Source organism: Macaca mulatta, chromosome 8 (genome assembly GCF_049350105.2).
Source record: "Macaca mulatta isolate MMU2019108-1 chromosome 8, T2T-MMU8v2.0, whole genome shotgun sequence".
Lineage (NCBI taxonomy): Eukaryota > Metazoa > Chordata > Mammalia > Primates > Cercopithecidae > Macaca > Macaca mulatta.
Window position 1 is genome coordinate 71,387,933 of NC_133413.1, and position 24,219 is coordinate 71,412,151.

Sequence of the window (24,219 nt, forward strand, 5' to 3'; positions counted from 1 at the left end):
GTGTAATCAAATTTTTCTTTAAGCTATGAAAATATTTTCCATTATGAGTGCCTTAATTTTTATTTGTTATTGGCTTATGCATTTATTTTATTCAGGCAAGAATTCTTGAATCTCCCTGTCCCAGGGATTGTGCTAGATGTTAAGGGTATGTAGATAACTAAGACTGGGTCCCTGCCGACAAGGAGCTAGGTCGCCACTAGCAGGGAGATGGACAGAGACTCAGAATGCTCATGAGACAAATGCTTTTGTTTCCTTCTCTGAATTCTTTTTTATTCTTTTTCTTTCTCTGTGTGTGTGTGTTTTAAAAATACACTGACACTTGGTTTCTAGCAAAGATTTATGTGTGTGTGGTAGTCTCCTCCATCTCTCCTTTTATATTGATATTTTTCTTGGGAAGCTGCAAAATGTATACTTCTGTGACACTTATTTTACTAACTGTTAAATTTGTTAATATGAGTTTAAATTGCAAACTGTAGAAAATCACAGTAAATGATAATTCACAGAAGATGTTTGGTCTCTAAAAGATTTGGGTACCCTGCACTGAAGTAGGGAATCTTCCTTTTTTGTAAGCTGATGTTTTTGTTATCATTTAGAATTTATAAAAGAACAGATTTAAGTTTTAAATTATCATATTCACAAAGACATCTTTCCATTATAAATTTTGCTGTTTATGCCCTAGATCTGTGAAAGATAAATTAATGCCTATGTATACAGATTATTCTTAGTGCTATTCAAAAATATATACTTATTATCTACCAGAATTACTGTTCTGTTTTTGGGGTGCACAGTAGCTGATTTTACTGCTATAAAGCATAGTGATTGTTTTGATGCACTTATTATCAATTTTGGGGAAATAAGACCTCATGTGAAAATACAAAAGAGTGAAAGACCAGGCATGATTATGTGACAAGTGTCCAGAGAGAGGAGATAACCTGTAGTTGAGGGTGCTTGGAATTTGGGTAGGCCTTACCCAGGGAGGTGAACCCAGGTCAGCAGTTCAGATTGAGGGGTGGTTTGCTAAACAAGGGCACAGGAAGTCAAGCTTGCTGCAGGTAATAGGTTGGAAAGTATCAGTCAGGGCCAGATTGTTGTGATCTTGGATTCCTTTTTAAGGAATTTGGACTTAAAAGGAGGGGGGAGCCAGTGATATTGATTAGACAGTCCACAGGACAGATGGAGAAGCAGAAGATGAAGTATGAACCTGTCGTCCAGGCCTTTGAGGACAGTTTGGACCAGAAGGGTCAAACTGAGAGCAGAAGGGATTGAAAGCAGTGTTGAAAGTAAAAGGGTTTGGTCAGTAAACAAAGCCACTCAGGGCATCTCAGAGCAGCTTTTTTTTTTTTTTAGTGGTGATAATTGTCTTCTATGCTTTTTGTCAGTTCATTTAAAAAAAAAAAAAAAAGTATTTTAGGCCGGACACAGTGGCTCATGCTTGTAATCCCAGCACTCTGGGAGGCCGAGGCAGGCAGATCATCTGAGGTCAGGAGTTCAAGGCCAAACTGGCCAACATGGTGAAACCCCATCTCTTTTAAAAAATACAAAAAATTAGCTGGGCATGGTGGTGCACACCTGTAGTCCCAGCTACTCGGGAGGCTGAGGCAGGAGAGACACCTGAACCCGGGAGGTTGATGTTGCAGTGAGCTGAGATCATGCTACTGCACTCCAGCCTGGGCAACAGAGTGAGACTCCATCTCAAAAAAATTTTTTTTGTTTGTTTTTTGTTTTAGTTTCAGCCAGGCATTTAATACAGAGCCTCTGAAGCTTCGTCCTAAGCTGGGCTGGGGGAGTGGAGGTCAGGAAGACTCCTGGGACCACAGGACAAGTAGTGGCTTCAGGAAAGTTGCCCTCAGCCGGTGGGCAGGGCAACTTCTCTGAAGACTTTGGTGATCCTCATATAACCACCCTTGGTGATTCTTACATAACCTCGGGGCAAAACGCCTCTCCTCAGAGCAGACCAAAAGTACTGTCCCTGAGGCCAGCAGACATGGGAGGCTTTTAGGACAGAAATGAATGTGACTTAGTTTTTAGGAATTATTATTCCCTGGAAAGTTTCTTAATAAGCAAGGGATATTTTAGAGCAGTGGTTTCTCAGACTTCTCATTCTGGCATCCTCTGTCTTCACCAGAGGGCGAGCACTGTTTGGAGACCCGCTGTGATTATAATCTGATCTCTGGATGAGAACTGTTGCTATCCTCCAGCTTTCCTGGGTTTTAAGAGTACAGATACCTCAATGGCTTTTTCAGAGGACATGTGTGAGTCTGTGGCATGTGAGCCCTTGAGCAGTGGAGGCTCCATGCATGCTGTGTCCTGTGCTAGACTTCAGGAGAGCCCACATGCATTCCCTCCTTCTTTGACTATGTCATTATAGGCAAACTCAGGATCTTTACAGGGATGTAAACTAGGACATTTGAGGTATTTTCATTCAAAGTACAATTATGTTTTCCATTTTGCTCATTATTATTTGCTTTCTTATTTCTGCTTAACTTTGCATTCTCTTCAGATTTTGAAACACTCACTTTTGAACATAAGGCTATGGCGGTGTGAAGTCTTAGGCACAGAACATAGACTTTAAAGGTAGAAAGGTATGTGGAGCCCAGCTCTATCATTTATTAACCTGGTGATCTTAGGCAAAGCATTTAACTTCTGTTTACCTCAGAATTTGTATTAGTTAAGCAGGAAAAATAGCACCCACCACAAAGGGTGTTAAATTAAGTGGGCTTAACATAGACGGAGTGCCTAGTATAATGTCCACTCCATGGTATATATGTTAATTCTTTTCTAATTTTAGCTTCTGATCTCCTGAAGTGCAAACCTTGCTACATAATTATGTCATTTCCCATGTAGTTACAGTATAAAATTAACTTTATTATTTATTGTTTTTTGAGATGAAGTCTCACTCTGTTGCCAGGCTGGAGTCAGTGGCGCAATCTTGGCTCACTGCAGCCTCCGCCTCCCAGGTTCAAGTGATTCTCCTGCCTCAGCCTCCTGAGTAGTTGGCACTACAGGCGTGCACCACCATGCCCGGCTAATTTTTGTATTTTTAGTGGACACGGGGTTTCATCAAAATTAACTTTATTTTTAAGGATAGGTTAACTATTATGTAATACAGCCTTAGTTATGAAATAACTAAATTTGATTTGTGCAAATATTATCCCCCTTTTAGCTTGTGTTGCCACATGTGAGGAGGATAATGATATGGGTAATTCAAAATACTATCCTACACCTTTAAAATCTCTGTCTCTGAATGATTGACATTCTACCCTAGGAAATATTTTTATTTAATTATGTTTTACTTTAGAGCTACTAAAATTATTTCAAATTTTATATATGATGGAGTAGTGGCTCAATACTATACCAGGTATCAGGGAAGATACCAGATTAGGTTGAAATGTCCATTTAACTTGATAATGGAATTATCACGTTCAGGTAGACTTAACTCATTCTTGAGTTTTTTGCTTTTTAAAAATAGAAATTATGCTCTTTATGTGTTTCCTGACTTCTGAATGGATATTTCCTAAATTATGAAACACGTGTAAGTATCTTTAAAGATAAGTTTAACTTTATATTGAAAAGTCAACAAAGAAAAAATATTAGAACAAAAAGGCCACAGTTCATCTGATGAAAATGTGAAAAATTACACATTTTGGTGTATGGACACTTCTTTAATGGAAGTGCTAGACTTTCGATTATTTGATAAGATTTACAGGGAAGGGAAAAACCCTAGCTTATATTTCTTTTTCAATAGCTAATTAGAACAGTTTTTCTCAAACCTTTTCATCTCAGACCTCTACACATTCTTAAAAATTGTTGGGGACTCCAAAGAGTGTGTATTAGCTATGTGAGTTATATGTATTGATATTAACTGTCTCAGAACTTTTTAATTTTTTTATTATTTATGTATTTATGTTTTTATTTATTTTTGAGACAGTCTTACTCTTCTGCCCAGGCTAGAGGGCGGTGGCGCATTCTTGGCTCACTGCAACCTCCTCCTCCCAGGTTCAAGCAATTCTCCTGCCTCAGTCTCCCTAGTAGTTGGGATTTCACTACTAGTAGAGATGGAGTTTCACCATGTTGGCCAGGCTGGTCTTGAACTCCTGACCTCAGATGATCCACCCGCCGTGGCCTCCCAAAGTGCTGGGATTACAGGCATGAGCCACCGCGCCCAGCTAAAATATTGATGAAAGTTTAAAATATTGATTTGTTAATTATTTAAAAATAATAAATCGGCTGGGCGCCGTGGCTCAAGCTTGTAATCCCGGCATTTTGGGAGGCCAAGACGGGCGGATCACAAGGTCAGGAGATTGAGATCATCCTGGCTAACATGGTGAAACCCAGTCTCTACAAAAAAATACAAAAAAACTAGCCGGGCGTGGTGGTGGGCGCCTGTAGTCCCAGCTACTTGGGAGACTGAGGCAGGAGAAAGGCATAAACGTGGGAGGAGGAGCTTGCAGTGAGCCGAGATCCAGCCACTGCACTCCAGCCTGGGTGACAGAGTGAGACTCCGTCTCAAAAATAAATAAATAAATAAATACAAAAAATAAATAAATAAATCATTATGTGTTAACATACAAAATACTTTTTAAATGAAAGATAACTTTTTTTAAAAACGAAAGATGACTTTTCCCAAGATAAAAAATTAGTGGCATTGTTTTATATTTATTAAATATTGATTCTCACATCTGCTTCTGAATGTAGTCTGTGTGCTAGTCATAAGCCTCTGGAAAAGTTTACTGCTCATTTGGAGAAAATGAGGATGAAAAAGCAAATAACATCTCAGGATCATGTGGAAATAGTTTTCTGATCTCACAGACCCTACAGACCCTGGCCCACAATTTTAGAACCACTGGCATGAAGGAAAGAGTACAGGCTTTGGAGTCTGAGCTTTTGAATAGAAGCACCACTGCTTAACATCACCACCTGATGTTAGTAAGGATGTCAGGATGTCATTTCATTATCTCTGAAGTGAGGATTCATATGCCTTCCTGGTTAGAGGCTCAGTGAGATTAGTAGCAATGTCTTTTAAGTGGTTAACAGTGCGGACTCAAAAATGACACATCTAGCAAGTGTTCAGAATTGCCTGTTGCAAAGTTTTAAGAAGAATCTTACGTATTTCAATGTTAAACATTTTCATAGTTGTTTGACTTTATATCCTTGGTTTTAGTGAACACTTATCAAATATTGAGGCTTCCTATGTGCTTTGAGGGAGGGAGAACAATCTTGCTGTGTGAGCAGGAAGATGCAGGCAAGGATATGCCGTGAAAAGCACACTGTAGTGATCAGCACTGATCTTTAAGATCAGTCTTAAAGTGGGTGAGGTGGGGGTCTGGGAGGGCTTTCTGGGGGCAGTGGTGTCTTTGCTGAGATGTGAAGGATCAGTCTAAGTTGAGGGAAGGATGGATAAAAGAGGAGGGAAAGGAATTTAAGATTTAGGAAACAATGAGTGCAAAGATCAGAAAGCCCTTTGGGCCTTGAGTGTCCCTCGTATTGCCGGAATGTAGGTCTGGGGCTTAGTGGACAGAAAGCTGCATGGTCCCGGGCCCATGCCACTGGAGGGCACTAGGAGGTGTTTTCAGCATGGACACAGCACCATGGGGCTCTCTGCAGCACCCAGGAGTATGAAGAGAGTGGAGAGGGGGTGGAACCAAAAATGAAATATTTATCAGTACACTGTGAACATGGATGAGAACAATCTAGAAGGAAGGCACAGAGCAATATTTTGTTCATTTGAAGAGCTTATCTGAAGAAAGACTGGTTAAGTGGATTGTCCTTAAGGTTACAGGCAAATCCCTGAGTTTCTGGATAGAATTTATACTGCACAGTCCATAGACGTATCCCAGATCACGGATTACGCTCTTAAATGGAAAGTTCTAGTTGAATTTTTAGGATCTGCAACAATGTGTCCTTAAAATAAATTTATTTTAGATACATTTGTGACTTTTTCATTAATTTGGTCCTGAAATACAGTCATCATGAAACAGATGTAGAAAAAAAATTTAAAGGCTACTAAGATTAAGGTGATAAGTAATAATTTCCCATCTCCTCATTTTCCCTTGAGATTAAAAAAATACCTGGAAGAATCAGTGGTACAATTTTTTTTTTCAAAAAAAAAAAAAAAAAACAGCCTTTCTGAGAAAAGCTTTTATTGGTAAATCTAAAGCAGCATCAATCTTATACTGAGACTCTTTAAGTTTACCCAGTAAATAAAGAATTACAAGGCCGGGCATGGTGGCTCATGCCTGTAATCCCAGCACTTTGGGAGGTCGAGGTGGGCGGATCACAAGATCAGGAGCTCGGGACTCTAGCCTGGCCAACATAGTGAAACCCCGTCTCTACTAAAAATACAAAAATTAGCTAGGCGAGGTGGTGCATGCCTGAAATCGCAGCTACTGGGAGGCTGAGGCAGGAGAATCACTTGAACCCGGGAGATGGAGGTTGTGGTGAGCCAAGATCACGCCACTGCATTCCAACCTGGGCAAGAGAGCGAGATTCTATCTCAAAAAAAAAAAAAGAAAAAAAAAGAATTACAGACATGGGCAGAGTAATTGGCAACTACTAAGTAAATTTATGGAAAAAGGTGGCTATATTTCTTAAGGATTATGTATGCAGGTTGTAAGCAGAAATAGACAAAAATACCTTTTTAATGGAGAGCAGATGTATCTTATCAATACTACCTTTCTCACTTCTAAAGATGTCTGGGGAAGATGGGAAAACAAAATGTCTCTTTAAAAAATTAGCTTTTACCTAAGTGGTATTTAGGGGCTTTTGCAAGTGTACCCACCTTCAGAAAACAGGCACCCAGGCTGGACCTCATTGGAGCAGGTTGCCCCCTCTGGTGCTCACAGACAGAAGGCAGAAGACATCACTGCTTTCCCACTTGCTGTGGCCCACTGCTAGTTCTTCATGAGACCTTTAGTTAAAGCAAACCATCCAGCCTTTACTGGTCTCTCATTCCTGGGCCATAGGGTGCTCTCAACAGACTCGTCGTTTCTCACGAAGACTCATAAAGTATTTCTTCTGACTACCTCAATTTGTATATACTACAGCTTATTGAGTAACCTGTCTACGTTTTTCCTCAACATCCAACAAGCTCGTTTATCCCAGAGGTCAGAATTATACCAAGTGTCAAGTTAAAGCACAGGGAAAATTTTGCTCTGTCTGCCCTTTCACCCCATAGTCTGAAAGCATGAATACCTGATAGCCTTGCCCCTTAGATGGCTTTTATTTTGTAAAAGAGTATTGTTTTATGTGACATCAAAAATATTGTAGGTGATAAGAATTTAGTTTGTTAGTTTACCTTTGAAGCCTGGATATTTGGCCTCTGCTAGGTGTCCCAGGTAGCCAATTGATATTCTTAAAAGAAGCCACTTGTGATGCTGCATTTTCATCTTGGTATCTTAGGTATCTTCATGAAAGGCAGTACCGTATGAAAGAAATACTTATTTAGTGCCTGTTATGTGCCAAGGACTGTGTTAAGGAGAGATTGCTGGTATGGTGGAAGGCAGGGAGGAGACAGAGGCCCCCACTGAGGTGAAAAGGGAATTTTGTTATTTAAGTATAACATTCTGGCTGTCCTATCTTTGCGTACTTACTATGTTCTAGACCAGAACTGTCCAGTTATATGATGGGAGCTACAAATACAATGCGTTTATGTTGATACAGATTTTCTGGTAACCGCATTTTACCATTAAAGAAGCTGGTAAAACTAATTTTAGTAATACATTTAATTAAACCAACATATCCAAGACATTATTTCAACATGTAATCAGTATAAAAAATTGCTTGTGAGATATTTTACACAAGAATTTAAAACTTGATATGTATTTTACACAGATTGCGTGAGCTGCATCTCAGTTGCTCAGTGACCACACATGGCTGGTGGCTGCATATTAAACAGCACAGGCTATACTCTTTCCGTATCAGTTGCTGCATATTCTTTTTAAAAACAAGTCAGAGTATAAATAATTTTATTCACATATAAATAAATGTAAAATTGTTAGTCTAATTATGACAGTCATCCTCCAAGACAGGTGTTACCCACTTTGCTGTAAGGTTAAGGAAGTAGTAGCAGTGTTTTTAGGTATCATGAATAAATGCAGTACTGGGGGGTGTGCCTGTGTTAGGGATATTAGTATCAGTTCTTGACAAGATACGTTATTGAAGTTTGATTTCATTTGTTTGAGTTTCAAAGAAGGCTACCTAAATGGTGTTTGTCCTGTGGAAAAAAATAGCGTGTTTCTCTGAAAGGTAGATTACAGACATTTTCAAGATTTTAGCTTTGTGTGGTGTTTGGATACTTTTGGTAGTTAACTCCTCACCTCTATCCCCCAGCTTTTTGCCTCTCTGTCTTTAATAGAATTGCTTGTTTCTTCATGAAATTGACTCTCCAGGATAAGGGAAAAAGCCTTCATTTTTATTAATATGCATGCTCCCTCCCCATTTCTTTCATTTTTTTCTTCTGTGCTGCTTTTTTCTTCCCTGTTTTAATAATCTTTCAGAAAGGCGGTCTCTGGTACAGCAGAGCAATAGTTAGCTGAGGAAGGAGAACTGGGAAGTGGGTTAGGGGGACAATTAGGGGAACAGCATTGTGAGAACTAATCTGGAGAATTTACCCTACCCTTGACATCTTAATGTTATTTTCCATTCTCTGTAGTTACAGCTGTAAATCTATAGATAATCCCTAAGTAGCCATGCAGAGATGGTCCTGGTATTTCCTTTGTTGCTGAATGCAGCTCTTTTATCAGTAAAGACAGTCAGTAGCAAACTTGTACTTGTCCTTTTGCCTTGTAAAACTTTAGTGGTTCATGGTGTGTCACCAGGAGTGAGGTTTTATTTTGGTTTTTCTTCACTTCGTGTAAAAAATGGAGGAGAACCTTCAAGCCCTAGGACATGACAGCAGAAGTGGTAGTGATGGATAACGTAAAGGAAGCTGGCAAAATGCCAAGAAATTGACAGCATTGCGTTTAAGAAAGTCAACATAGATACAGGACTACCCACATCATCTTGCTTGGTTTTTATCCTGGACAATTTCCAGGACGATGAGAGCGATGGCCAGGGAAGGCTGCAAGGCATTTCCTTACCTCTTATTTTAAAGATTGGATCAAAAACATGCGTTTTTGATGCTCCTTAATATTAATGAAGACTATAACATTTCTGTTATTCTTTAAAGTGTATTTGTCCTGTTTTCCTCTACTGCCTTCTGTGTTTAGTTCTAAATCATTCTGTAGGTTTCAGGAGTCCTAGACGTTAACCTTAACTTAATTTTAAGTGTATAATTTGGCTCACTGTGTGAAAGCAAAAAAACAATTGTTTTAGGGCTTAAGCAAGTGTTATTGATTTTAAGAGTTTTTTTGTTCTGGCCATGGGTATAAAGCGTTGGAGAATATTGAGGAGGTACAAGCAGTGGTGCTGGGAAACTGTGTAGAGGCTTTTTCGAATGGCAAGTGTTCTAGCTTAACTTGTGCCTTTCCTGTCTAATCTATTCATAGACTGGCTGAAACAGGTTTGCAATATTAGCATAGGAATTCCACTCTCACCCATTTGGTGGGCTATGAAGTGTTTTGGCCTCTTGCCAGCGGCTGCTCAGTTTAGAGGGTTGGGAGGTTGCAGGGTGCATATCCTTTCTTGTGAACAGGCAAAGAACTTTAGATCATTCTTTTTCTGAAAGCTTTTTGTTTTTTGAAGTTATGTATCTAAGTGTGCTCTTTAATGAAAGGGGAGGGTATAGACTTAAAATTCTTATTGAATATAGAAATACTTGAAATTAGAGTTTAATTTTTAGATCATGTTTCTTGATGGACTCTTGTAACTTGAACATTTTCTTCCATTAAAAAACAATAATAGGAAATTGTGGGATTTTTGCAAGTTGTCATGTGTTTGTTTTCACTGTTATTTTAAAAACAAGTTTAGCATGAAGAGATACCAAGTTTAACCACTTTGGAGCCTGCTGGAAATAAACTGTGGGGAACTAACTTGGAGAATTTTCCTTGATCTTGACATCTTAATGTTACCCTCCATTCTCTGTAGTTACAGCTGTAAATCTGTAGATAATCTCTAAGTAACCATAGGGAGAAATGGAACTGGGCAATAAATAAGTAGAATATGCTGACTTTGCTTTAAATTGGTCCATTACTAAGCTAACTCTATTTTTGGCTGCTCAAATATGTCAGAGACATTTCCATGAATGAGAGCTGTTGAAATGCATGAAGACATAACTTGAATTAAAGGAGATAAGTCAGAGTTTTTTAGGGGAAGTGTTTGATTTAAGTAAGATGCTAAGTAGCATTTCATTTTTGTCATCGATTTCTCTGAATGTTTTTTCTGTTCACTTTAATTATATTTATCCAGAGAGTGGGACATGTCAAGGGAGTAGTCATCTTCATATTGGAATAAGGTGCTGTGGGAACCCTTGTGCTCAGTGCCTAACCTGACCTCTGATGCAACAACGTGTCTTGCTTACTTGAAAACCATGGTAGAAGACCTAGATCAAAGAAGGAAATAATTTAGTCTAATTTTGGAAAACTTCTTTCCTTAGATCTGAGCTTAAGGTTTGCAGTTTTATTTTTTGCAAGGAAGTTCAAAACCAATATTCACACATAAATAAGGTCTCTAAGCTAGGATATCATTGATGAAGAAAACAATAAAATGACAACAGTAAGAAACTAACCATTCATAGAATAAAAATGAGCCCAATAATAAGATCAGTTTTTTTGTTTTGTTTTCTTTTGAGATGAAGTCTTTTTGTGTCACTCAGGAGATGGAGTTTGCAGTGGCGCGATCTTGGCTCACTGCAGACTCCATCTCCTGGGCTCAAGTGATCCTCCCACTTCGGCCTCCAGAGTACCTGGGACTACAAGTGCCCACTACTACACCTGGCTGATTTTTGTATTTTTAGCAGAGATGGGGTTTCACCATGTTGGACAGGCTGGTCTCGAACTCCTGACCCTAGGTGATTCACCTGCCTCAGCCTCCCAAAGTGCTGGGATTATATAGGTGTGAGCCACTGCGCCCTGCTGCAAATCATTAAATCGGTTTTAATAAGCTCCCCACATCAAAGAGCCATGTTAGATCCTAGAGTGGTATTTCATACTGAATATAAATTTAATTCCAAGGTAAGTAAATGCAGAGAGACAAGTGTCAGTTTATTTCTTTCATTTAATGTTTTCTCTGTCATTTTTTTAGCTTCTCACCCCTCCACTATTCTGTGTAGTGGTCACACACTAGGTGGAGCTGCCAGGACTCTGCCCCTCACTGCTAGTACAGGTTGCTGGGCAGGCAGGAGCACAGGGTTATGAAGACCACAGGCTTCATATACACCGAGAACTCCATTTGAATGTGGCTCTTCCATTTTTTTCTTAAGTCATCTTAAATACATACTTGCTTAAACCTCAGTTTCCTGATACAATAATTGTACCGATTACACAGAATTATGAGAATTAAATGAGATAATGACTGTAAAGTTTTTAGCACAGCATGTGGCATGTAGTACATGCCCAATAAATGTTAAATATTTTTTATTGTAACTACTGTTGTAGTGGTTATCAAAATGAGCTTTTGGAATTCTTTATTTTTTCACTTTCTACTCTTTCACTTTGAAGTAGACCGACTTTCCTTTATTTTGGAAAACAGGACATCATCTATTAATGCCTTAAAAATCAACTTACTAGAGTCTCCATAAGGCAGACAAAAATTCGTAATGTTTTATAGGGGGGAGCAAAAATTACCATCACACTACTGTATTTCTTTTCAGTTGAATCTCTAGGAAATATTACTATATATAAGATACTAGCTGCTTTCTAAGTGTTTAATTTCTAACTTCAACCAAGGTGAAAACCATCACTTAGTTTTCAGAAACTTCAAATGGCAGGTTAAGTTGACACCCTGTTTCCTATTGCTAGGGATGGTTGCTGGTATTCCCTCTAGCATGCAAGAAGTTCACCCACTGACCTATAATGTATATAGGTCTGCACAGAGAGAGTTCAGTAGTACTAAGTCTTTGTTAAATATAACTTTAATCTTACAAATTCCTTAAATCCAGTGATCCACTTCACCCCCTTGTTGTTACTAGCACCTTACCATGTTTTCATGGTGTGCTCTCCAAAACCCTGAGGTGATATTATACTTTAGTGGATGGGTTCCTGTTGACTGGCACTGAAGGCCCTGTTGTGAACCCAGTTGATTTATGAAGGCTGTCACACTCAAGATTTTTATAATGCTTCTTTACCCTAATCTATTTGTTTTTCTTAAAAAGTAACTTCATATGTTTTAAAGTATGGAAGACAAAAGAAAATTGAAAGGATGGCTGCAGTGTAATTTAGTACCTAAATTTTTTTTAAAAATAAGGCAGTTCACATTTTTTCAAATAAGTAAGGAAGGTTTACATTTTTGGAGACAGTTTTTATCCATAAAAGAGTTTATGGGCAATACTGTAACACCATTGCCATTGTTTTTTAGAGCGAGAAGAGACTTGTGTAAGAATTGAGCTTGGAGCCAGGCTTTCTCTGCAAGAAAGAGTGGTTATATCTTTGCTCAAATTTAAATATAGGGAGAAGACCGTTTTGTTTATTGTCTTCAAACTTTACACACTATAGCTTTTAAATATTTTAACAATATTTTAATGTATTTTTAAATAAAAATATTGATAAAAATGAGATTGAAAATAGTAAACAGAAAACCTATTTAATGTCCATCAGTTGTAATATGTTTACTAAATAATGTGTATACTGTTTATATGTATTTTATTGAATTGTAATCTATATGAAGTGTTTCCTGAATTTTATACTATAGAGTGGTTGCAATCCAGGCTGTCATATATGTTCAGTGAACTCAAGGTTTAAGGAAAGAAAAGCCTTTTAAATATAACTGTGTACTGAAATTTGTCAGAAAGTATCTAGGATTTTCCAAATTATTTTTTAAAGAAAGTTTGCCGTGTACTTTGATATCATGCTAATAATGAATGTTTGTAGAAAATGTATAACTTAGTACTGTCCATGATCTTTCTGTCATGAAAATGTTCTGTATTTGCTCAGTCCAATATGGTAGCCACTAGCCACTAGCCACAAATGGCTACCGTACCCTTGAAATGGGGCTAGTGAGGCTGAGGAACTGAAATTTTAATTTTATTTGATTTTAATTTAAGTAGCCATGAGGCTAGTGACTTTCATATAGGAACACTGAAGTATAACCACACAAGCCAAATTATTTCAAGTATCAGAAAATAAGATGTAGAGCACAATTAAACATAGAACGGAGAGTTTTTTGTTGCATATGTAACCAGTGTAAGCTTTGTGTTTCCACTTTTATTCTCTCACCTCTTACTAGGTGGCCCTGAAACCATGGGTATCTCCTGTCTTTGGCCTTGTGATGTAGTGATAGGATATAGTCATCCGTACCTGGTAAATGCTGACATAAGTCACTTCATTATTTTTGGAATAAATTTTTGCTCGGTATTAGCCAATTGTTAAACACAGCATATTGTTTTAACTAATGCAAGTACAGCATCTTGTTTTATGGTATAAGTGATATTTTAGAAAGTTGTTAATCCCAAAGAAGTCCCCATCACAAATGCTTCATATAAAATATTTAAGGCCAGGCACGGTGGTGTGCACCTGTAGCCTAGCTATCTGAGGGCTGAGTCAGGAGGATTGCTTGGGCCCAGGAGTTTGAGGAGGCCACAGTGTGCCATAATTGCGCCTGTGAATAGCCACTGCACTCCAGTCTGGGCAACATAGTGAGACTGTCTCTTACACACACACACACACACACACACACACACACACACACACACACACACACACACACATTCTCTCTGTCTCTCTCTCTCTCTCTCTCAAAATGGATGGGGTGGGTGCATTGCATATCTTAGATAATATCCACTAGATTTTTGGTTTATTAATTAGGTCATGGGTAGGACCTTGATAGAAAATAATTTGTCAAATCCTTTAGGTCATCGAGTCTAAGAGAATATATTAAATGCCATTGAAGTGCTCACTTTAAAATGCTTAATTTTATGTTACATGAATCTCAACTTGATTTTTAAAAAGGGTCTAAAGTACTAATTTTATATCTTACTGCTGGAGAGAAGAGCTCCATTCTTTGAAAACCAGAAAAGAGGATCGTAGGATGAATTTTTTTTTTTTTTTTTTTTTTTTTTTTTTGAGACGGAGTCTCACTCTGTCGCCCAGGCTGGAGTGCAGTGGCGCGAGATGAATATTCTATATTGAGTCTCTAACATTTGTCCTCACCTGGATGGAAATTTCCCACATTCTGCTGGGATTAGGGCCTTAAAAAATGACTGTAGTAAATCCAGCCCTTTATTAAGTCAAGATTCCAGAGAGCTCTGTCCAGTGGAATTTTCTGGGATGATAGATGTGTTCTTTTTGGTGTCCAGTATGGTAGCCTGTAGGCACTTGTGATTAGGAAGCACTTGAAATGGGGCTAGTATGAGAGAGGAACTGAATTTTAAATTTTATTTAATTTTAACCAACTTAAAGTCGTATTTGGCTACTGACTACTATTGGACAGTGCAATTTTTAAAAACTTTTTAAAAAGAATTTAGAATTTTAAAAAAAATTCTCCTTTTCAGTTTAAATATATGCATTAAAATGTGTTTGCATGACAATTACCTCACTAAACAGGCATTTGTCACCTGGATGAAATGAAGGACTGCCTTCTTGATATTTCTTAACTCTGCTTTGCTGCCAAGTGACTCTTCCTAAAGAGATTGGTGTCCCAGAGGTTTTTATACTCCAGGGCAACACACTGTAATAATATTTGGGATGAGTGAAAGCCGTTTTGGTAAAGAGAAGTGATTGTAAAAAGGAAGGTGGAAAAGGGGACTTTTAGAGAATAGATACCAAAGACGAAAGTGTTAGTTCTGATAGAATGTATTTTGAGCCATTCTGATTTGATACTTAGATACCAGAACTATTTTAGATAATAAAACGAGGCATAAGTAGTATAAGAAAGAACACGTAAACTTTCTGCTACTGAGGCAGGTGGGGGCATTCATCCAGATTATTTAATACATTAGACAAATATGTTCAGGTAACTGCTTATCTGTTTACAATTGTTTTATTTAAAGTAATAGGTCTCAAATGTTTTGGTTTTGGAATCCTGATGCTCTTAAATATTGAGAACTCCAAAGAGCTTTTGTTTATTCTGGTTTTTATCTATTATTATTTACCATATCAGAAATGAAAACTAGGAAATTTTAAAAATACATTTATTCATTTAAAAATAATAATAATCCCCTTATTGTTTCATTGAATTATGCCAATCTTCTGATTTTTGTGTGTGTGTGTATGTGTGTGTATATATATATATATATATATATATATTTTTTTTTTTTTTTTTTTTTTGAGATGGTCTCACTCTGTTGCCCAGGCTGGAGTGCAGTGGCATGATCTCGGCTCACTGTGTCCTCTACCTCCCAGGCTCAAGCAATCCTCCTACCTCAGCCTCCTTAGTAGTTGGGACTACCCACTTGGCTAATTTTTTGTATCTTTTGTGGAGATGCAGTTTCACCATGTTGCCCAGGCTAGTCTCAAACTCCTGAGCTCAAGTGATCCACACCCCTTGGCCTCCCTAAGTGCTAGGATTACAGGGGTGAGCCACTGTGCCCAGTTTACAATTTTTTTTTTTAAATCACATTTGTTGATATTACCATGACTTCTCAGAAAAGTCTTTAAAGATTGAGAAGTTGTTGAGCTCGTGGGTGTTTTCAAAATTCTCACTTGTTTGAGAGCTCATTTTTTATTATTGTAGATAAGCACCATGAGTTACTTTCGTTGAAGTGATTGACTCACTTTATTTCAAGAGAAGTACTGCCAAATACTTGAGTCTGAATATCTGTGGTTTGTCTTTGAGTTAGTCTTTCAAGTAAAAACAATAGTCTTTGAGAAAAAAAAAAAAGGGTGGCCCGTTCAACTCACAACTCTAGGCAGTTGCCCAAGTGCTGTTCTTGGTGATAGCCTTCCTTGGTGCTTTGGCGAGCAGCAGATACCCTTCATGTGCACTTCCTGTTTCCTCACAGAAAAGATTAAAAAGGGTCAGGAATAACAAAAATCAAGTTTTACTATTTTGTCAAAGACATCCTTAAATGAGTTGGCTTACTTTTTTTCTTAATGTGAGTTGGTGGCCATGGCAAGAATAACAATTACCAGTGTATTTTTCTGTCACTGCCTTGATTGTACTTGCACCATTGATGTAAATGTCAACACAGTGAAAAGGGCAGCGATGTCTTAGTATATTATGAAAAAGTGCTGATTCTGTGGATGTCCTGAAAGAGTCTCAGGGACCACACTTTGAAGACTGCTGGTTTAAAGGGAAGTTCCAAACAGTAACTTTTTCTTACAAAGTTGAAAACCCATTTTTATCTAGAAAAAAATCTGTGTTTGGGGGTGGGAAGGTAAAGTGCAGCTGGGATGCTGGCCACCACTGCCAGGTCATGTCTTGAGCTGCAATGAGTTGGATGCCTGTGAGAGAAGACAGCGAATGGATTGGTTTTTGTTCTTGAGCGAACCTATTGTTTCTGATACTGTTTGCTTCTCTCTCTCTCTCTCCCTTTCTAACCTTCTGGTGAGAGAGCCTTTATGGCAAACAACTCACTTTAAATGGAGGCCTGGTACTGGGTAATTAGGAGGTGTTCCTGTTGCTCTGCAGAGGTAAGCCCCCCGTCAGTCATGCCTAGACTCTGCTGCCCCAGGAAAGTAGAACCCACCATGCAAGTCTCTTCTTACTCATGTCTCTAGTATGGGATTTAAAAATTCTCTTAGTGAAAATCATGTGTTAAATAATGAGTTTAAGCTACAGTATGAAAAATAAGGTTGTTGAGAATGGAGGACAGCTATGTAGGTGAGACTTGGAGGATGGCTGGGTCTTAGTGAGGTCATTCGTTCATTCATTCATCCATCCATTCATCGGATATTTAGTGACTGCCTAGTATGTGATACACGCCGAGAATATAATGCTAAATGCTATCTTTTTCTTGCTGCCAAGAAGCTCAGCTGTGGCTCCCACTGAGTGGTAAGCATGCATTTGGATTGCTGTGTAATAATGTTGGTGAGAGGGAGCACACGTTTAGTTCAGGGCAGAGGCAGACCATTAAGTTTGGGGTTAGACAAGGCTTCCCAGAGGTTATCAGCTTTGGAAATCTGAAATATATGTACACTCAAGAGTTGATGAGGCACTTTGGGATTGACTCCATAAGATGGTCCTAGGAGCTGGTATCTGAAGATGGTGGAGGCCAGTTAGTGCTTTATAGACCTTAACAATATTTCCAGTTTCACCATTGCCTTTTTCTGCTCTCAGGGTACATGGGAACTCCAATTCATAATCAGACCATGTTTGGTGGGAACAGAGTGGGAGCAAAAGGGGTTTATGTTTCTGAGGTTTATCTAGGATGTTCATCCAGGCTTCCCTGTATCTCTGCCACACAGCAGAGGTCTTTCTGGTAGAAGGATTTCCATAATCCACGTATTTCCTAGAACTTGTTGGCTAAATGGCTAAGTGAATGTTTTTTGAGCTGCTACCAGATCCTGCCCCTCCTATTAATAAATAGATTAATTAATTAATCAGAAATTTTCTTAAAATTTAGACGTACATCTAAGTTGGATAAAGTAGGATCTTCAGGAGCTCTTGGCCAGTGTCAGTATATAGAACATCTGCCTGAGAATTTCTTCTAGAGAACTGGGCTCACTTGGGCTTCCCCTTGGTAAGAGATGCTGAGGTTCTGGCTGGGGTGGTCAGTATCTGATATAAGCACTGTTGTATTCTCTTTACTTCCTTTCCAATTGCCATTAGAGGGGTTCTCTGCCCCACATTTTTAATCAGTCCTTCACCAGACTCTTGAGTTTTAGTCTGTGTCATGTCTTCATGGGCCCTTAGCATCCCCTGTCTGTGTAGGTCCTCTCAGTAAAGTCCTTCTTAAAGCACAAATAAACAAAAGCCCCATCTTCCTCTAACTGCTGCTCCAGGCACAGTGAACTGATTTTAGTTCTTCACAACCTTTTCACCCCTGAGCTTCTGGCCCATAACACTCACCCCTAGTTTAGAAATCCTTCTGTCTGCAAAGCCTCTGCTGACACTGCTGAATGTGGGGTCTAGGCTGCTCCTCCACACCAGTCTTGTTGTCTCTGTTACGATTATTGCTTCTCTGCACACCTGGGAAGGCAGCACAGCACAGTGTTGAAGAGCATGGCCCTGGAGTCCCGACTCTGTCACTTAGTGAGCTGTGTGGCCTGGGGTGAATTATATAGTTTCTCTGTGCCTCAGTTTTCTCACCTCTAAAATGGGAATCATACTTGGACCTATTTAACCGTGTTGTTAGAAAGATTGAGATAATACATGTACTGTGCTTAGAATTGTGCTCGATATATAGTAAATTGTCTATAAATTATTACTGCTATTGATGCCACATTATTACTATTTTTGCTGCTACTAGAAATCTGTTTTTGCTAGTATACTCTGTTGCCCCCACCGTACTCTGAGTTGAGCGAGGTCAGGGTTTCTGCCCCTCATTTTCTCTGTCATAGCTTCAGTATGTCAGCACATACATTCTATAGGTGCTCGTCGAATGTGTGATATACGCCCATCAGATATAGCTCAGCACATACATTCTATAGGGAGCAAAGAGGGATCTTGCAGGGTGGGGAGACAGTGGCATTCTGAGGCCTCCTGCTGGAGGACATGTCTTCAGGGCTGAGCTATATCTGATGGGCGGAAGCTAGCCAGGACCAAGGATCACATGACAGCAGCACAGAGGCCCCCCGGGTGGTGGTTAGGGGGCGGCCGGAGGTGGGAGATGATGGGACTGCAGAGGTGAGGCCAGCAAAGAAACTGGGAGTCATGCTGGGCAGGTCGGTCTAGTGGGAGCAGGGTGTGGCCACATGTGCCGTGTAAAATTATCTAGTCACCATGGTAAGAGAGCAAAAAGAAACAAGCAAAATTAACTGTGGTATATTTCATTTAATGCAAGGTATATCCAAAAGATTGTTTCAAAATGTAATATTTAAGCATCATTTCAACAAATCATATTTAATAGAGAAATACTGATGAGGTATTTTACATTGTTTTTGTACTAAGTCTTTGAGATCTGGTGCTTTTGTACTTATAGCACATCTCAGTTTGGACTGGCCACATTCCAGGTACTCGGTAGCCACACATGTCTGGTGGCTGCCACGTCGGACGGCATGGCTTGGTAGAAGACAGTTGAGAGGTAATGGGTTTTGAGTTAAGACAGTGTCAGTGTGGGTGAGGATAGTAGAACTACCTCTACTGTCAGAGCGGTCAGGGTAGTAGAACTTTACAGGACGACTGCCATGTCTCTTGCTTAGTAGATGAGTGGTGACTTCCCAGTTGATGGAAGAATTTAGGAAAAAAACACAAGGTTTATTTATTTAATATTTTTCAGGAATAAAGGGGCAGGAAGTAAGATGAGTTAAGTTTTAGAGTTTGAGATTTAATTGGGACATTGGACCTTGTGAATATGGAGCATAGTAGAGAGTTTATGATCTTGAGGCCTGGGAAGAGGAGCAGAAGCTCTTTAAGCCCAGCAAAGAACCCCTGACCTGTCCCTTCCCCTCCTGAGCTGAGCCCACCACTCACTTGGACGTCCTGTCACTGCTCCCATCCTTTCTCTGGCTTGAGGGCTATCTTCTTGGGCTTCAGTGGAAGATAGATAATCACCACCCACCCCCACCAGTCAGTGGGCTGTGGTCAGAGAGGAAAAGAGAAGCATACATGGGTCTGAGTTCACAAACATGCCTTAACCTTCTTCTGAAGTGACTGAAATATTTCTTTTTTTTTTTTCTTTTTTTTTTTTTTTGAGACGGAGTCTCGCTCTGTTGCCCAGGCTGGAGTGCAGTGGCGCGATCTTGGCTCACTGCAAGCTCTGCATCCCGGGTTCACGCCATTCTCCTGCCTCAGCCTTCCGAGTAGCTGGGACTACAGGCACCTGCCACCACGCCCGACTAATTTTTTTTTGTATTTTTAGTAGAGACGGGATTTCACTGTGTTAGCCAGGATGGTCTCGATCTCCTGACCTCGTGATCCGCCTGCCTTGGCTTCCCAAAGTGTTGGGATTACAGGCGTGAGCCACTGCGCCTGGCCTGACTGAAATATTTCATAGTTCATGAGCCATTCGGATTTTAAAGTTTATTTTAAAGTTATGTACAATGAAATCACAAGCCATTTTGGATTGAAAAGAAGTAAGATGGAGGTAGTTCAACTACTACTGGAAAATGTCTGTACCTTTTTATTTTTGATATCAAATTCTGAGAACTTTTTCTGGGTCTCTTTCTAGCAGTACTTTTGTTTGGCAGTGTCTCTATGGGAATGAGATGAGGGATTGCAATTAGTTCATGGCAGAAAGGGAATGAAGATTTGTTGCTTGTTGACTCTTATTTAGAATATTCAAAGATGAGGTAAGAAGCTCATCCATGTATTCAGCCATTCATTCATTCATTCATTCATTCATTCATTCACCAGTCAACATTGTTGTGCATTTACAATGTGCTGGCTGCTATGTGAGATCCTGAAGAAATAAGCTGTTCTTCCCTTTAAAAATCCCAGTTACCGTGTAATGATGTAACTGCAACAAAGAGATAAATGCAGACTTGTATGGGAGAAGAAAGGCAGGGCCAGAAAGGAAGGTGAAGCTTGAGCCAGGTGAAAGGGGTAATGAAGGAGAAACTTATGTAGACATAGTACAGAACATGTAGCTTTCAGAGAAGAGCAAATGTTGCAATATTGCCTTGGAACAGTCTTCAAAATGTGCCTTCATTTATGTGTGCATTTGTTAGTTCTACAAAAGGTTCAAGGCACTGTATTGAGCGCTCTGGAGGTACAGCTGCTTTAAGGTGTAAATGCACGAGGCAGCATGAGTGCCCTTTTCAAGAGCAGAGAGCACACGAGCAGCTGCGGTACCCAGACTGAGGAGATGTGACATCCACATTAACATTTGAAGGCATCATGGGACTTTGATATTCTACCTGCAGACAATAGGCCTCTGGTGTGTGTCAGTCCCTGCATTAGATGTTGGGGATATGCATAGACACACACACCCCACACACATATGCACACACCTGCACGCACACACACGTATTTATATACATGCATACACACACACCCCCACACACATATGCATGCATGCATGCACACACACATATTAATATACATGCATACACACACACACACATATATATGTAAATGGCAAGAGTATAACATGCTGCTGTCTTTCAGCGCTTCACAGTCCAGAGGACTAGTGGATCTAAAAATAGTCAAGCAAAATGATGTTACCTGGCCTTGTGGGAGCATTTGACTCCACCTGGAGAGATCGGGGAAGGCCTTGGGAAGAGGGTATGTTTAAACTGAGTTTTGAAGGTTGAGTAGGAATTAACTTGGAGAAGAGAGTGGGAAAGGACATTCTAGGTAGGAGGACTGATAAATCCACAAGCACTAAGCTGGGAAAGAGCAAAGTGCCTTTGTGTGGCTGCTGCTGCTGAGCTTGGTAGGGCACAGCATGTGTGGTGGAGAGGAGGACATGGGCCAGGAGGGCCTGGGGCAGCCCCACACCAGTGGCGCTGAGGGTTTCGGCTTTCAGTGTGGTTCACAGGGAATCACCAGTCAGTTGTACAGAAGCATGGGCGCTTTACATTTTAGAATGATCTTGCTGAAATCAGAAGATTCGTTGACAAAGATGAGACCAGCAGGAGGAAGACACATGAAGAAGTCCTTTGGTTCGGGCCTGGACTGGAGAAGCACAGGTGGAGGAAACGGCCACTGGGAAGGTTCGTGGGGAGGCAGGTCTTCATTACCAGGTGGACATGGCCAGTGAGGGTGGGGAAGAAACCATGTTTTTCTCTTGGTTGGGTGACTGCATATCACAGCAACATTAACCAAGCTGGGGAAATGGGTGGATGGCAAAAGAAGGTGATTCTGATTTTTGGCAAGCTGATCTTGAGATGCCAGAAGGAAACATCCAGTCTCTGGTGGAAATAAGCATCTGACTGTGCCATGCAGATATGGAATCCTAATGACCACCCAGACTTAAGGGAGAACGTAGAGGAACCAAGTCAGGAACGGATGGAAGAGGGAAGAATCATCAGTGACAAGATATGACAGAGAGTAATGGTGTAGTAGCAAAGGGTTTCCCCAACTTTGGTTTTTGAAAAACTTGAAATCCACAGAAAAATTAAATGAATAATACAGTGCACACCTGCTTATCATTCACCTAGAACTAACAGTTGCTAACACTTTGTCACTTTTGCTTTAATCTGTTACTGCCATTGCCCTCCTGAAGGAAGCAAGGGAGGTGGCCATGGAGATATTTTGGTAAGAACTCTGAGGGCAGAGGTAGCCTGTGCAAAGGCCCTGAGGTAGAAGGATGTGTAGCTTGTTGTCTACCGGTAAGGAATTGATGTGGCTGGAGTGAGAGAAAGGGGGAGAATTATAGGAGAAGTGTTAGGGAGGTGGCAGAGGTCCATATGTTTGAGGGCCTTGCAGGCCATGGTGAGGTGAGGACTTCAGATTTTCCCGTGAAGGAGATGAGAAGGTACTGGAGATCTTTAAGAGAAACGTGATACGATCTGATTTGCATTTTGAAAGAATTGCTCAGACTGTGTAGTGGATTAACCAGGGTGGAGGCTTAGCAACAGGAGGTCAGGTAGAGAGGTGACTGCTGTAGTCCAGGCAGGGTCTTGATGTCACCTGAACAAGGATAGTAGCGGGGAGAGGCCACTAGGAGTGTGTCCTTTGTCTACGTTGAAGGAGGAGGCAGCGTGATTTACAGAATGGATTAGAGGTGATTCAAATGTAAGACTAAGTGAAGGGTCAAGGGTGACTCAAGTTTTTGGCTTCTGCTGCTGGTGCAGTAACAGTTTGTGGAGAAACCAAGAACCTGCTTTGGAATGCATTAAATTTGAGGTAGCCGTTGGGATATCTGTGTGGCTGTATGGAGTAGACAGCTGGATAGAGAAGTCTAGAGTTGAAGGAAGTGGTCTGGATTGGAGAAAGGACTTTAAGAATCATTGACATATAGGTAGTATTTAAAGTGGTAAGTAGATTCTCTCGTTGTGAGAGAAAAAAAAGCACAGATAGAGTTGAGATCCAAACTCGGAGGCCTGGAGTGCCCCAGAAATTATAGGTCGAGAAGTTGATGAGAAACCAGGAGGAGCGCAGAAGGCAGGAGGAGAGGGCTGTCCTGCATGTCATGCGAAGAAGTGAGGAGTGAGCAGCTGTGACAGGTGCTGCCGATAGGTCAGGTGGGATGAGAGAGGAGAGCCTTGGAGGGCACCTTGGTGAGAGCAACTTTTGTGGAATGTTAGTGTGCAGTCAGAGCAAGTTCAAGAGTGAATGGGAGGAGAGGAAGTGAAAACTGCAAATATTGTTGCTGTTTCAAGGATTCTGCACTAAAGAGGAGCCGAGCTGGAGGAAGATGTGTTGAGAGGCTCTGTAGATGCTTGAAGAAGTGAAGAAGGTGAGGTAGAAGGATGTAGAGCGGGAAGGAAGGTCAGGTAGGAGGCAAATTCAAAAGTAGGTTGGTAGATCACTTTGGAGGAGATAGTTGTTTAAATTAGTCCTTGAGGCAGACTTGTTTTAAACGGCTGTTTGAAAGAATTGTTGCTACAAGGGTGTTCTGTGTTAGAGTGACTGAAAGCCAGCGCAGAGCTTGCCTTGGCTGGTGCTCAGTAGCTGCCGAAGCTCATGGCACTCTGATGGTGGATATCTGTGCTGTCGCAGCCACATGCTCAGCTGTGCTGGGAAGAATTTGGGTCCCTGGAGGCTTCCTGCCCTTAACTCCCTGAAGTCAATGTTGTCCCCCTGCCCGGCAGCTCTGTGTGGGACTCCTCATGGTGCTGGGACTCTGAGTGACTGCTGGTTCTTGTCCTTTCTGCTTTCCCTTTCTTCTCCCCTCTCTCTTTGTGGTTTATTTGCTGTGTATCTAGGACTTCAGAGGTTCACAAACATGAATGAAGTTTTTATACTTAAGCATAATTATTCTGTGCATGGTGAACTGTCTAATAATTATTATTTTATGACATGTATTCAACATAGACTAAAGTTACTATGAGCAAACCTCACAGATGTTAGTTAGGTATCTGAAATGAGATGGTGTATTATAGGAATGTTGTTCTGCAAATTTTTATATGGGAAAAGTAAATTGTATTTGAAGGTTTGGTTTAGATTTGTAATTCTAGTATATTTTATTTTTTTTCTGGCGTT

The 24,219-nt window shown here is 40.2% G+C and overlaps 1 protein-coding gene across 6 annotated transcripts in view; it reads left to right on the forward strand.

Moving 5' to 3' along the window:
* Positions 1-24,219, forward strand: part of CHD7 (chromodomain helicase DNA binding protein 7) — a 188,677-nt gene that overhangs the window by 64,632 nt on the left and 99,826 nt on the right. The gene's annotated exons all lie outside the window — the stretch shown is intronic.